The sequence below is a fragment of the Cavia porcellus genome, unplaced genomic scaffold, assembly GCF_034190915.1.
Source record: "Cavia porcellus strain 051 isolate PalLab524CR breed Dunkin Hartley unplaced genomic scaffold, mCavPor4.1 scaffold_25, whole genome shotgun sequence".
In the NCBI taxonomy this organism is placed as follows: domain Eukaryota; kingdom Metazoa; phylum Chordata; class Mammalia; order Rodentia; family Caviidae; genus Cavia; species Cavia porcellus.
The window spans coordinates 12430199-12445262 of NW_026947508.1; positions in this window are offsets into that span (position 1 = coordinate 12430199).

The following is a 15064-nucleotide window of genomic DNA, read 5'->3' on the forward strand; positions in this document are numbered from 1 at the left end:
GGGCCTGGAGAAAAGCACTTTGGGTTTAACGCCTCCGAACTGGTCCTACTTGTCAGATGACACAAGTGGTTTCTGACCTGCAGGCCTGATTCCACAGCCGTCCTCGCCCTGGGGGCTGGGGGAGGGCCTGGGTGAAGTGGGCATTCTGCTGCTGCTGCTGCTTCTAGTGGTGCGGCCGCTGCCTCTGCTGCTGCTGCTTCGGGCTCGGCAGCCAGACATGTCAGCACCAGCAGCTGCTTATGTAACAAAAGCTACAGAGTGAGGCCGGCCTACCTACCTACCGGGTGGCTAGAAATGGCACTTCCGCCTCCAAAACGTGTTTGGAATTTCACTTCCCTTTAACTGAGCAACTTCTCCCTGGACGTGGTGGTTTGGTCCAAAACCTGGAGAGCAGAAGGGAAAGCAGGGGACTGAGATGTCTCAGGCACTTCAGGGTGCAGGTGCCTGGTGCTGTGCTGAGTGATTTTTGGACCCAGAGTGTGGGAATGTGGGTTTCAGGTTCTGGACCTGCCTTTGTCATTTCGCCTCTTCTGGTCTTCAATAAAGGCAATTTTCAAGTTAGACCCAAGCTAGGCATGGGTGCATGCCTGTAATCCCAACACTTGGAAAGCTGAGGCAGGAGAGTCTCAAGTTGGAGCCAAATATGGACAATTTAGTCACTTAGAAATTTTTTAAAAGTTTAAAAAGGGCTAAGAATACAATTTAGTGCAAAGAGCTTCAATCCTCAATACCAAAACTTTTAAAAAAATGGACACAGTGGCACATGCCTGTAGTCCAGCTACTCAGAAAACTGAGGCAGGAGGATTGCTTGAGCCCGGGAGTTTGAGGCCAACCTGGACAGCAGAAGGAATTTTAGCTGGGAATGGTGGCACATGCCTGAAGACTCAGCATTTTGGGAGGCTGAGGCAGGATGATCACTGTTAGTCTGAGGCCAGCCTGAACTATAGCACATAGTCAGACCTTGTCTAAAAGGGAAAAAAAAAATTCTAAGGAAAGAACCAAACCCAGCACTCAAGAGGCTGAGGCGGGAGGTTTGGAGTTTGAATCCAGGGTACATGTCAAGTTTGAGACCAGCCTGGACTACACAGTGGGACCTTATCTCAACAAAACAAAGTAAGTAAATGGGGGGCGGGGTATGGGCCAGTTGTAGCCTGCTTATCTAGCATGTGTGAACCCCTGGTTTTAATCCTCAGCAATACACACACACTAATCAATTTTAAAATTATTTATTTTTATTTTTATTTTTTTATTTTTTTTGAGACAGGGTCTCGCCATGCAGTTCAGGCTGGCCTTGAGCTCACTTTGCAGCCCAGGCTGGTCTCGAACTCACAAGGATCCTCCTACCTCAGCCTCCCAAGTGCTGGGATCACAGGCGTGAGCCACCACACCCAGCATTATTTTGGCTTCTTGAGACAGGGTCTCAAGTCCAGGTTGACCTTGACCTGAAATCTTCCTGCCTCAGCCTCCCAAGTGCTAACATTATAGATATGCACCATCACATCTGCCTAAAAATACCTGATGTATTGATCCCTTATTGAAATGATCTTTTGTATGTCTTGGGTTAATGTAGTGATAAAATTTATTTTACCTCCTTTTTTTTTCTTTTTGTCTTTTTCCTTTTCCTCGGTACCGGGGATCAAACTCACGACTGCCTGCTTGCAAGGCAGGCGCTTATACCGTTGAGCTAAATCCCCAGCCCCTAATTTTACCTCTTCTCCCTCTTCAATGTGGCTACCACAAAAGTTGATATAGGTTTAAAGTATTGGGGGGCTGGAGGTTTAGCTCAGCGCATAAGCGCCTGCCTTGCAAGCAGGCAATCCTGAGTTCGATCCCCAGTACCGATAAAAAGGAAAAAGACAAAAAAAAAAAAATTATAGAAAAAAAAAGTATTGGGGTTCACACTGGACAGCAGCACCTTTGAAAGCCAACCCGGAAATCAGCCTACTGTTCTGCCATGGACCCTCTCTGCCTCTCTAGCTGGTTCCCCATCTGCCTGTAAGAGTCTCACCCAGTTCCTCTAGGGGACCTTCCTGGTTTGACTGTTCCCTGCTTCCGGGATGCCTACACTGCAGAGTTCCTGTCCTAGCGACTGGAGATGTGTGAACCCCTGCCTCAGCCTCCCAAGTGCTAACATTATAGATATGCACCATGGATGCATGATGTGATGTGATGGTGCACACACAGGCACCATTTTTTGGGGAGATAAAGATCCAGTTGTCTTATTTCTGTCAGTGACTCAGGAAATTTTAGAATCTAAAGAGTCCTGCCAGACATGGTAGTTCATGCCTATTATCTCAGTGCTTGGGAGGCTGAGGCAGGAATATCCCCACAAATTCCAGCCCAGCCTAGGGTACACAGTGAGTTCGAGGTCAGCCTGACCTACATAGTGAAACCTTGTTTCCAAAAAAAGTGTCTAAAAAAAGTGTCTCTATTATATGCTAAGGGTGGAGGGAGGGAGATGTAGCTCAGTGGCACAGTCCCTGCCTGGCAATTGCGAGGTCATGAGTTCAACCCCCCCCCCCAAAAAAAAAAAAAAAACAAAGTATAAATCTTCAACCTGTGAGCCCCTCCTGGGCATGGCTTGTTGTACAGTCCTGTTTGTCTGGCAAGCTGTCAGTAGCAAGCTGGCAGTGTGTGCTTACGAACCTCAGCAGTTCCCAGAGGAAAGGTCACACCCCAGAGGGACTCCAGACCTCCTAGGGCCACAGGTTGGCTCAGCCTCCTGAGTAGCTGGCTCTTCAGCTGTGGATTACTGCACCGGGTTTACAAATGCAACTTTTCTTTAAAAATTTCAGTTGATAATTCAGTGCATATGAAGATACATGTGTGATTCAGGTATGGTGGTACACAGCTATAATCCCAGCTTTCAGGAGGCTGAGGCAGGAGGATCACTGTACGTTCAAGGCCAGTCTGAAATATATAGCAAGATCCCATCTCAATCCCCCTTCCAAAAAAGAAAATATATGCCAAAAAAAAAAAAATGTATATATACTTTTGGAGAATAAAAACGTCGTGTAAATATTGTAATACTTAATTTACTGGGGCATTATGAGATTAATTCAAGTTATCTTTGGCCACTACAAGAGGTGCTCGTAGTGCCAGCCATTAGCTGCCAGACGTTTATTAACACGGTGAACTGCTGCGTGGGTAGCCTTGGTCATCAAGATCGCTGTACGTGCATTTTGATTTCTTTTTTAAGGACCTGCAGTGCAATGGGTTTTCTGCGATGCACGACATCCTCTAGGGTAAGAGTCTTAAAATATTTATACAGATTTTTATTTTCCTGACATGCGAATGCATTTTTCAGAGAACAGATGGGGGTCCAGTGCTGTCCTGCATCGCCGGGCAAAGCAGACTGTAGACGCGACTTGGGGAGCAGGGACATGCTCCCCTGCGCCCTGACATGCTCTCCCCACCTCTCCCCTCTGCACGGACCTCGACCTCTGTCTAGAAAAAAATCCACCAGAAGAGCAGGAGGCAGCAGAAGCCACCAGAGCGGGGCGGCCCTGGCCCTCAATCTGTGATGAAGCTGCCCTGGGCCTGTCTGACTGGTGTAGACCTCGGTGTAGACAGCCGGTCTTTGCCGCGATCATTACAGTGCTCTGCAAGGCTTTGCATCCATCCTCCTGCCTCAGCCTCCTGGGTGCTGAGATCAGAGGCACGTGCTGCCACTCCTGGCCAAGCACCCTTTAGATGGCAATCAAGCTCCTCATCTAAGGGATGAGTCTGAGCTGTCCCCAAGCCTGGACCCCACAAGGTAACCCGGGTCAACTCCCTCTAGCCTGGGCTGGGCTCCCCATTCTGCTGGACTCCACCTTTTTTCTTCTGGCAGTTTAAACATCTGTTATTATGCACAGTGTTCAAAAGAGTAAGTTTATTAGCAAACCTTTTTAAGCCACTGGAGCCAGGGCAGGAATCTGGCTGGGCAAAAACCGGGTCACCGCCCACGCAACTCCACCCAGCCATCGGCTTCCAAATAATGTGGGCGGGGACGCCAGAGGGGGTTTCCGGCTGGGTGACTCAGACCTGGGAAGCAGGTGACCCCAGAGGAGCAAGGCCCTTCCCTGAGGCTGAACGGATGGCCCCAGGCAAAGGCTGGATGCTCCGGACACAGAGAGCACGGGTTTGAACTGCCCCTTTCTGAACTCAGCTCTGCCTGCTGCTGGTGTGACCTCAGGCAACTTACCTCACTTCTCTGGGCCTCCTTTGCCTCCGACCTAATATCGAACCTCATTCTGCAGCCTAAGAGAGTGCGGTGAGAGTTCTGTGTTGCTGTCTTGAAGCCTGAGAGAGCAGGCCATGTTGGCAAACACCTGTAATCCCAGCACTCCGGAGGAGGCTGAGGCAGGAGGATCACTCCAAAATCCAAAACCAATCTGAGCTACGTAGGGAGTTCAAGGCTATCCTGAACCACACAGTGAGAACCTGTCTCGGAAAACAAAAACAGAGGCTGGGAATTTAGCTCAGTGGCCAGAGCGCCTGCTTGGCAAGCGCAAGGTCATAAGTTTGATCCCTGGTACCAAAAAAAAAACCACCCCAGGCATCTCTTGGGTCCTTGCCCAGAACCAGGTACTGTGCACAGGTACATTGGCAATCTCAGCGAACCCTCACGATCCCAAAGTAGTTACGGTTACAAAGGGGAAACAGAGCACAGAGAGGGGTGCAGCTTGCAGAGAGGCACACAGCAGGAGAATAATGGAGCTGGCATTTGTGTGTGTGTGTGTGTGGCCACTAGGAATCAAACTCAGGACCTTGCACTTGCCAGGCAGGCGCTGTACCTATAAGCTACATCCTGGCCCATTGTGTTGTTTGCTGAGAGAGGGTCACACTGTGTAGTTCAAATTGGCCCACAGTTCTTACTGTAGTCCGAGCTGGCCTCAAATTTACAATCCTTCTACTTTGGCTTCCTGGATGGAAGGACTGCAGGAATGTGCTGCTGTAACCTGCAGAGCAAAACATCTCTAAAAACTGGAATTTTGCAGCTGAGCATGGTGGCTCACACCTATAATCCTGACACTCAGGGAGGCTGAGGCAGGAGGACGGTTGCAAATTTGAGACCAGCCTGAGCTACAAAGTGAGCTCAAGGCCAGCCTGAACTGCATAGCGAGACCCTATCTTACAAAGAAAAAAAAATTGGGATTTTGCAACATGATTTTTTTTTTTTTAAACAAGGGATCCAGCTCATGAGCTCACACTTGCCAGGCAGGTGCTTGTGCCACTGAGCTAAATCCCCGCCAAAAGTTGGAATTTTCATCCTGTGATGGTAGTACCTGCCTGGTATTAGGAGGCTGAGGCAGGAAGATTACAAGTTTGAATTCAGCCTACATAACTTATCCTGATCCTGTCTCAAAAAATGAAAAAATAAAAGACGGCTGGACATGAAGCTTAACATGAAGGCCCTGAGTTCAACCCCAAGTACGAACTAGGAAAAGAAAGTTAAATTTCTGGAGACTTCCTCAGGTCTAAGCCCTCCTCCTCAGCGCAGATGAGCAGTGGAATCTGTGGCGTCCCTCCCAGGGAGGAGGGGCTGGTTCTTCCCAGGCTGAGAGGCCTAGGGATGGGCCCAGAGCTGTGCACCCTCCTCCTGCAGTACTGGAAAACCCTGGCTCACCTGGACAGGTGGGGCCCTGGTAGGCGGCCATCAGAGCCCCACCCCACCCTCAGAAGTTTTGAATGAAGCCGGTTTTCCCCTTCACCAAAATAATGGTCCGCCTGTGATTTTGTTTGGGAAGCTGCAAGCTTACTTGGGGACCTGAGTAGCCAGTAGGGGAGGCGCCACGTCCAGCCGGAGCCGGGATCTGAATTGGATTCCGGAGGCCCTCTGACCTAGATTTCACTCTTATTTTGAGACAGGCTCTCCTTGAACAGTTCAGGCTTCAGTTCGGGCAGGCCTTCTGCTTCAGCCTCCCGAGTGCTGGGATCCTAGGCATGCCACCACACCTGTGCGCCCCCTCTGCACCCCTCAGCCCTTTTTGTTTTTGAGACTGCCCAGCGTGCACTGTAATTTGCGATCATCCTGCCTTAGCCTCCCAGAGTGCTGCTGGGATTACAGGCACGCACCACCACTCCCTGGCTCTGGGTGATGTTTTGTTTTTAAACAAAGCGTGAGATTCTAGGTCTAGTTCACGTTTTGGTGACTTTCCTTCCTCTTTCTGGCCTGGACTTTTAACCACAACGTGAACTATCTGGATCCCATATTTCGATGCCCTTCAGGCTTTTTGTTTGAAAAAAAGAGCCCCCCCAGGGCCGGGGATTTAGCTCAGGGGCATAAGCGCCTGCCTTGCAAGCAGGCAGTCATGAGTTCGATCCCCGGTACCGATAAAAAGGAAAAAGACAAAAAAAAAAAAAAAAAAAAAAAAAGAGCCCCCCCCCCACACCGTTTGAATTAACTGTTTGCAAATGCAACTCTGGGCGGGTGTGGCTCCTCCAGCTCTGCCATCTCACAGCCCTAAACTCTTTGCCAGCCTAAGTGCGACACCAGCAGCCATCAAAGTGTCTCTGCCTGACTTCGCTCCAGTCTCAGCCTGGACCGTCCCCAGTCACAGAGGCAGGCACAGCGTCCCGGGGTGGCTCCTCCGAGGGACAGGTGCCGTTGTTCATGGGTTTGGGGCGCTGGAGTTTCCCTCCAGCCATCGTTTCTAGGTTCTTTCTGTCCTGAGCCAACAACTAGTCAAGACAAGTGCAAAATAGCGAGGTTGTTCTCATTTATTAAAGGTATGAAAAGAAACTCGCCCTGCAGAGCACATTTGGGTCAAGTAAAAGAAACGCAGTCCACCCTGGGGCAGGAAAGTGGGCAACTGAGAGGGCACGGGGGCAGGAGCTCAAGGCAGCTCCTTCTGTACCCCACCACCCTCAAGCTGAGGTCTGGTCCAGGCTCCTGCCGCAAACGTGCAGTTCTCGCGAGAAGTCCTTGCACAGGGCTTTGTGAACTTCTGGGCCAACCTGGTCACTTTAGTGAGACTCTCAAAATGACACAACGAAAAAGGCTGGGGATGTAGCTCACTGGCAGAGGTCTGCCTCCCATGACCAAGGTCCGAGTTCAGTCCCACTGTACACCACTGAGCTAAATCCCCAGCTGTACCTCAGAAACAAAACGAAAATTTAAAACAAATCGAAACATGTGCCTGGAGAAGCTGACACTCCAGGGGGCAGCTTTGCAGCTTTGCAACAGAGTGCTGTCCCACCTCATTCCTGCCTCCTGCCTCTGGCCTCACCATCTGTCAGCTCCAGTGTTGACACACACACTCCTCCGCTACCCACGGACGACCTTGAACTCTCACTGATCCTCCTGCCTCAGCCTCCTAAGTGTGAGGCATGTGTCAGGACACCCAGCTCAGCCTTTGCTATTTTATTGGAGCTCAGACAGGTGAGCTGGGTTCCCCAAGTCACACATCAAGTAAGCGGCATGCCTGGCTTCACCTGGGCCTGTGGAGTCCCAGAGCCTGCGCCCTCCCTCAGCCCTGTCCCAGTCCTTGGTGCCCCCTGGGGACCCAGCAGGGCTATGTGGTGTGGTTGCCTCTATGCTCACTGCATGGCAGGCTCTACTGTGGGTGCCACCCCTGCACCCCCATCTACTCCTCTCCCTCCACCCAGCTGGTGCGATCTCCAGACGCTGGCATGGAGGGCGGTGAGGCAATGTTGCAAGAGGGCAGGGAGGGTCCTAGAGGATCTGCAGGCCTGCCCTGCCCTGCCTGGCACGGTCCCAGCTGCCAGGGCCCAAGGCCCAACAGATCCCTAGGCAAAACTCCTTGTGTGCAAGAGGCCACGTCCCAGGCTCCTCTGGGTGGCAGTGCCAGCCAGGCATCATGACACCCGCCTCTCTGGCCACCGCCCTTGGGGACCTCCATGCCCCAGGGACCCAGAGCCCCGCCTTTCTGCCTGCAGCCTGGTTCAGCCTGGTGAAGCCCTGAGCGTGGGTCAGCATCTGCCGACATCCAATCATGGCGCTTCCCTGAATCTGGGGATTTTTCTTTCAGGTGACATTCCCGGAGAAATTCTGCTCTGAAGGACACAGGAGTGTTTAAGACTCTCTTTCCATCTTTTCCTCCTGCCCTGCCTTTCTCTTTGCAATGCTGGGAGTTGAACCCAGATCCTTCACAGTGAGCTATGGTCCCTGCTTGTTATGGTTTGGGTCTAGATGTCCCCCCAAAGCCTCATGCAGTCCTGGGTGGGGCTTTGTCAGAGGCGGTTGTATTTAGAGTGTGTGACCCTGGGATTAAGGGTGTGTAATTAGCAAATCACCCCAGTGATTGGTCTGGGTAGCTCTGGCCGGGGTGAGGGGTGTGAGTGCAGAGAGCATGCAGTATGAGGGACAGAAAGAGTCTGTCCTCTTCCCCTTGCTTGCCAGTGTTTGCTTTCCGCTGCCCCCATGAACTGTTTCTCCTCTGTGATGCCCCTCTGCCAGTGCGCCACCCTGCCTTGGGGCCAGCCAATTATGAACTGAAACCTCTACAAACTGGGCCAGAGACCTTCTCACCTTTAACTTTGGGTGCCAGGTGTTGTCTCAGCAATCAGAGAAAAGTAACTAAGACATAGCCCCTTTTATTTTTTTCCTTTTGAAATGGGATCTCAATAAATTGCCCAAGCTGAGCTCAGCCTCCCCAAATGCTACAATGTTTTGTTTATTTGGAGCCAGAGTCTCACACTGTAGTTCACCCTGGCCTTGAACTCACTGAGTAGCCCAGGCTGACTTTGAACTCAAGCTGATCCTCCTGCCTCAACCTCCCAAGTGCTGGATCTTACCAGCGTGTACCACCACACCTGGTGTGACCACACCTCAGGGCGTGCGTTTTTTCAGGCTTGGTGGTGCACACCTGTAATATCAGCTACTTGGAAGCTGAGGCCGGAGAATTGCAAGTTGCAGTCCAAGGCAGGCAAACTCTGACTCAAAATAAAACACAAAGGGCTGGGGGTTAGGGTTAGGGTTAGGGTTAGTAGAGCAGCCTTGACTTTGATCCCCGGTCCTGCAAGAAGCAAATGCATGAAATGTAAAAGTGTGCCTTTCATTCTGTCCAGGTCACACTCGGGTCACAGGAGAGGCGTGGGGTGTGTGTGATTTCACCAGTGGGGTCTTTTTTTTTTTTTTTTTTTTTTTTGGTACTAGGGATTGAACTCATGACCTTTGCTAAGCAGGCACTTACACCACTGAGCTAAACCCTCAGCCGCCATCGGGGTCTTAAGGGCACCCCCAGGGTCCCTGTGCACTGGAGGATTTGCAGACTTCACCAGTTGTGACCCCAGAGCCCTCTCTGAGGTTGGGATTTTCGACCCTCATTTATGGGAAAGGGAAGTGAAGCAGGGCCTCCTTGAAAGTTGTGAAGAGACAGCTTTCTCCTGTTCTTTTTCCTTTAGTGATTTTTGTTTCTTTCTTTGAGATAGTGTCTCACTATGTAGTTCAGGCTGGCCTGGGACTCCAGGCAATCCTCCTGCCTCAGCCTCCCAAGCACTGGGGATACAGGGGTGCACCATCAGGTCTGATAGGGTCCCTTGTTCCCAGATTGGGGTGCCAGGCCCCACCTATCTCTGTCCCACTGATTGTACTCTGTGGCCTTTTCCCCTGACCACCAGCAAGGATGGTCAGCCGGGTCCCGTTTCTCCTGTATCTTCAGGTTTTTAAACTAAACACAACTAGTCACCATCCTGGATTACTGCATCTCAGTGGTGACCTTTGGGACAGGACTCAGGGGTGCCCTTCAGGCTCTGATTCCCAGAGTCCTAGGGCCCTGGGGTGCTGGAACCCAGGGTAGTTCCTTTCTCAGGAATCTGTTGCTACTGCCAGAAATATTACCCTCAAAGGAGCCAGTGCAGAAGACCAGAGACCTCCCAACCTTGGAGGAGATGGACACCTCTGTTGCAGGCCATGTCTCAAGACAAAAGGCAAAGCAAATGCAACCACACCCTCAGGTAACCTCAGGATTGATATTCTAAACACCAGGCATTGATGTCTTAAATAGGTATGGATCACCCTGAGGAAGCCAGGAGGCACCTGCCCAGCCCCTGTAGGAAGAGTCACTGCTCCATGTGCACGCCTCCTTGCTATGTGACTGGCTTTCACATTTATCCTTCATTTGGTCAGTTTCACCTGAACAATTAATCTGATTGGTTGAGCATAATTCTGTCCCACCTCATGCCCACCTGCCTTGCAAGATGCCATGTTTTCCCCGTCTTGGACCCGTCTCACTTTGGGGTTTTGCTCTATAAAATTCCCTAGAAAAGCAGCATCCCTGGCAGCCCACTCAGGACCCCTTCTGTCTCTCTCCCAGACAGAAGCTTCCTTTCTCTCAGTAAATATTTCTGCTCTTAACCTCCGTTGTTCCTAAAATCCTTTCACTCTTTGAGTTTAGAGAATGGGAACTCCCACCGGCCATCCAGTAGGCTGGGAGTTTCATCCCCCTAGATCAGCAGGAGAGTTGTGAGTTTGAAGCCAGCCTGAGCCCAACAGCAAGACCTTGTCCCAGAAAAGCTAAGTGAATAAAGACTGGAAAATAAATAAAAGAGCCCCTGCCTTCGGCGATAGCTGAGTATCACTGCGCCTGGCATGTGTGTGCGTGTGTGTGCATGTGTGCGTGAGTGTGTAATGCTGTGCATAGACAGGTGCTTAACCACTGGGCTGCAGCCCGGCCCTCCCCATCCTCACCATCATCTTCTGAAACGGGCTGTCCCCAAGCTCCATCTGCCCATGGTTGTCCACGGGATGCAGGGCCTTCTCTGGTGGCTGAGCCCACACAGGTTGGATCTGTGGCACTGCCTAGTGTCTAATGTCCTTATTCACCATCCCATCGAAATGCAAGCCAAATGACAGCCCAGGCGCCATGACTGTTGATGGTTGCCATGGAGACCATCAGAGCTAACCATAAAAGGAGTGAAACAGGTGGGGGAGAATTCCTGGAAAATCTCCACTTATTCCCAGAAAAAAACATGAATATTACCCTGTTCCTCCGCCTCACCTCTTTCTCCTTCTCTCTTCCTCCCTGCTTTGCTTTCCAGGATGGGGGCTGAAGCCCGGGATGGTCCACTATGGGGCTACGGCCTTTTATTTTTCATTTGAAGGCAGTGTCTCGAGGTGTTGTTCAGGCTGGACCTACGCAGCGCCGTGACCTTCCTGCCTCGGCCTCCTGAGTAGCTGTGATTACAGGTATGCGCCACCAGACCCAGGTTCCTCTCTCTCTCTCTCTCTCCCTCTCTCGCTCTCTCTAGTGCAGGAATTGAGCCCAGGGTCTCCCCACTGAGCTAGATCCCCAGCACTTTTTGTTAATTTTTGACATTGAGACGAGTCTCAGTAAATCTCTCAGTGGCCCACAGCTGGCTGGGCTCAAACTTGGGGTTTTCCCAAAGCCTCCCGAAGCGCTGAGATTACAGATGTTCTCCACCGGAATGTTCTTGTGAAAGTATTTTCCTCCTGGAGGTCAGCGTCCTTCTCCTTCTCCACATGGCCTTTACCCTGAGCGTGGTCTTAACATGCAGTCTTGGGGGTAACACTGGCCTTAAGGCTCCGTGGTCCTTGGGGTTCCCTGTCAGGAGCCACATCCCCGGCTTCCACCTGCCAGGGGCCAGAAGCTCCTGTCTTCCAGCTATCAGGACCAAAGCCACCTCCAAAGCTGACAAATAAGGGCAGACCAAGACCGCTCCTGCCTCCCTCGTGTGCACCATCAGTGACTGGGTTGTTTTGTGCTGCAGGCCAGCTGGCCAGAACCAGATGTGGGGCTTTGATCCCAGCTGTGGGGGGCGGGGCTGCCACGTGTGGGTCACATCTGCAGAGACCTCAGGGCCTACTCGGATTTCACAGTCCACCATTCTGCAGTGTCCTGGGGTGGGGACAGGAGGGAGCTGTGGGCTCCCTAGGTCACCAGAAAGTGACTGACAGGTCAGCAATGTCCAGGTTAAGGAAGAAAGGTCCAACTGGGCTTGGTGCACTCCTGTGACCTCAGCACTTGGGAGACTGAGGCAGGAGGATCACTGTGAGTTCAAGGCCAGCCTGAACTACAAAACAAAAACAAAAACAAACCCAAGAAATACAGAAGGCCACTGCCTTGCACCGAACCCCTGCCCTGGGCCCTCACAGGCCAGGCTAAAATTCAAACCCGAGTCACTGCGCTGAGCTGAGCCTTTCTCAGGCTGCCGGAGAAATGGGGGTTGGAGAGCAAACGGGCACATTTCCCAGCAAATCTTTCCTCTCCTCGGAGGATCCGGGTGTTCTTCTGCCTTGATCTTCACAGAAAAGAGATAACGGGCCCTCGGCTTGACCCGACCCACTCGGGGTTTCCCTGTTGTGCCAGCCCACAGTGCAGAGGTGACGCCCCCCCCCCCCCAGTCTCTGCAATCGGCCTCTGCCACACAGCCCATGGGACCGTGGCAGCCTCCCCCACCCTGAGGTTTCACTGTGGAGCCCAGGCTGACTTTGAACTCAGGATCTGCCTGTCTCAGACCCCTGAGTGCTGGGATCCCAGATGTGTGCCCCCACTCCAGGCTAAGGGCTGGGGGTGTCCTCAGAGGGAGCGCGCCAGCCTGGTGGCTGTGAGGCCCTGAGTTCTGTCCCCAGCACCAGAAAAGGAAAAAAGCCTAAAAAAGAGAGAGACTTAATTTGGTTTTTTTCCTAGCCATTGGGATGGAACCCAGGGCCTCATAGCAGCTGAGTTACTTAGAAATATTACAGGCAGCCAGAGAGGGCTGGTCCTCCAAGGGGCCAGTGCAGAAGACCAGATCCCTTGTAAGCTTTGGTGGACCCGGGGCCAGACCTCAAAACAAAAGGCCAAACAAATGCAACCACGCCGTCAGTGTAAACTCAGGGACTGATACTCTTTTTTTTTTTTTTTTGGGACTGATATTCTATAGGAAGCCAGGAGGCACCCGCCCAGCCCCGACAGGGGGAGGCCCTGTGCTATCTGCATGCCCGCCTGCTAAGGGACTCGCTTCCCCGTTTGTCCCTCATTTGGTCAGTCTCACCTGAACAGTTAATCTGACTGGTTGACCGCAGCTCTGGCCCATCTGCCTTACGAGATGCCATGTTTCCCCACCTTGGACCCATCTCACCTCGGGGTTTTGCTCATAAAAGTCCCTAGAAAAGACAGAGCCTTTGGCAACCCACTGGAGAACCCTTCTGTCTCTCTCCCATACAGAAGCTTTCTTTCTTTCAATAAATATATTCTGCTCTTAACCGCCATTGTTCCTAAAAATCCATTTTTTTTTTTTGTCTTTTTCTTTTTTATCGGTACCGGGGGTCAAACTCACGACTGCCTGCTTGCAAGGTAGGCGCTTATGCCGCTGAGCTGAGCTAAACCTCCAGCCCCTCAGTGACTATTCTTTCCAAATGCAAATTTCCCTGGAGGCTCAGGAAGGCTGGTGGTCAGGCACCTGCACACCACACCAAGCCTCAGTTCCCTCATCTTCCGAGCTGGGCACAGGGGTGCTATGTGGGTTGCTTGGTGGAATGTGGCTGGATGGGCCAGCACAGTGCCCTGATGTGCAGATGTCACAGCGGCGAGGACGGTGGCCGCATGGGTCTCCCTCCCCGGCTCCCCCATTCCTGTGCTGAAGACCGTTTCCGTCTCTTAGACCCTTTTCCTCTGAAGGGAGCGCGCACAGTCCAGAGCAGCCCCAGCAAGTGAAGGCGGAGAGGCCAAGCCCAGCAAACAGCCCAAGGCTGGACGCCGGCTTCTCTTAGCGTCCCTTTCACTTCGGCCAGCAGAGGGCGCCGCAGCCCGCGCTCTGCCCTGGTGGCCACGCCTCTGGAGAGGGGCGGTCACCTTCCTGGCCTTGGGAGGCCTGGGCAGAGGATTCCTTTGAGAACCAGGTCCCTGGTGACCAAGTGCCCGGGACTTGGGCCCAGACACTCCTGGCTGTGCGATCTTGGGCTTCTCCCTTTTCTTGTACTAATTGGCTCTGATTCTCTCAGGGGCATCTAGGAGTGTTTGATTGATGGCCACGTGATGGGCCCAGCTCAGAGCCTGGCCAAGTGACTGTGATTTTGCCTCTCCATGCCTCAGTTTCTCCATCTGTAAAGCGGAGAATAATTTCAACTCTTTCATAGCCTTTGAGAATTAAATGAGTTACTGTGCATAAAGCACTAGGAATAGCGCTGAACATGTTATCGGGTTCAAATCCGTGTCCTTGCTGTTCCTGAGGCTCAGGGAAGACACAGCGGTGGATGGTGTGCTGATCTATTGCTTCACCATGCCGGGTGTGGTGGCATAGACTAATTCCGGTACTCAGGAGGCTGAGGCAGTGAGTTCAAGGCCAGCCTGGGCTACACAGGGGGACCCTGTCTCAAGAAAACAGAAAAAAACACTCACGCGGAGCCTGCTTTCTGTCTTTATTTGCGGTACTGGGGACTGAACCTGGGATCCTCCCACTGCCCTACATTCCCACCCCTTTTTATTTTTTATTTTGAGACAGGAGACTGAGTTTCAGCCTTCAACCGTCCTGTCTCAGCCTCCTTTAGTGCTGGGATTACAGGCGTATGAGCCACCTCGTCTAGCTTTGTGCACATTTAAACACTGCTACAGGCAGGGGGTTCCAATACCTGAGCAGCCCAGGGATTATGCAAAGCTGAGAGGGGGCGCAGTGGACCCCGGGGACAGCCCAGTCCTGGACAAGCATCTGCCTCAAGGCCTGCCCCTGCCTCTGGGCTCTGCTGCTCCCAGCCCTTCAGGTTTTTGAAATTCCCGCGCTCACCTGGGTGATGTGCTCCTCGTGACCAGCAGGGGGCAGCAGATACCTCGGGGCTCATAGATGGGGACGGGGCTGCTTCTGGACAGGATTACCCCCGATGCCCAGCAGGGGGCCCTGGCGGGAGCTCCAACTATGTCCTCCCTGGTCACCCTCCTCCCACAACACAGCGGATGGCTCTCCTTGGTTCTCCCTGCCAGGGTCCATTTGGCCCTGGCTTTGTGGTTGGACCACGTGGTCATCTGGGGTCCCTGAATTCCTTCCTGGGCAGCAGGCTGCGCCCAGGGCGGATGCGCGTCCTTGAGAGGGACCCAGTGTTTCTGTTGTGAAACGCTGACAGCACCCTCCAGGGGCGTCGTGAAAAGCACCAGGCACTTAATAGGTGGTTAATACAGCTTCG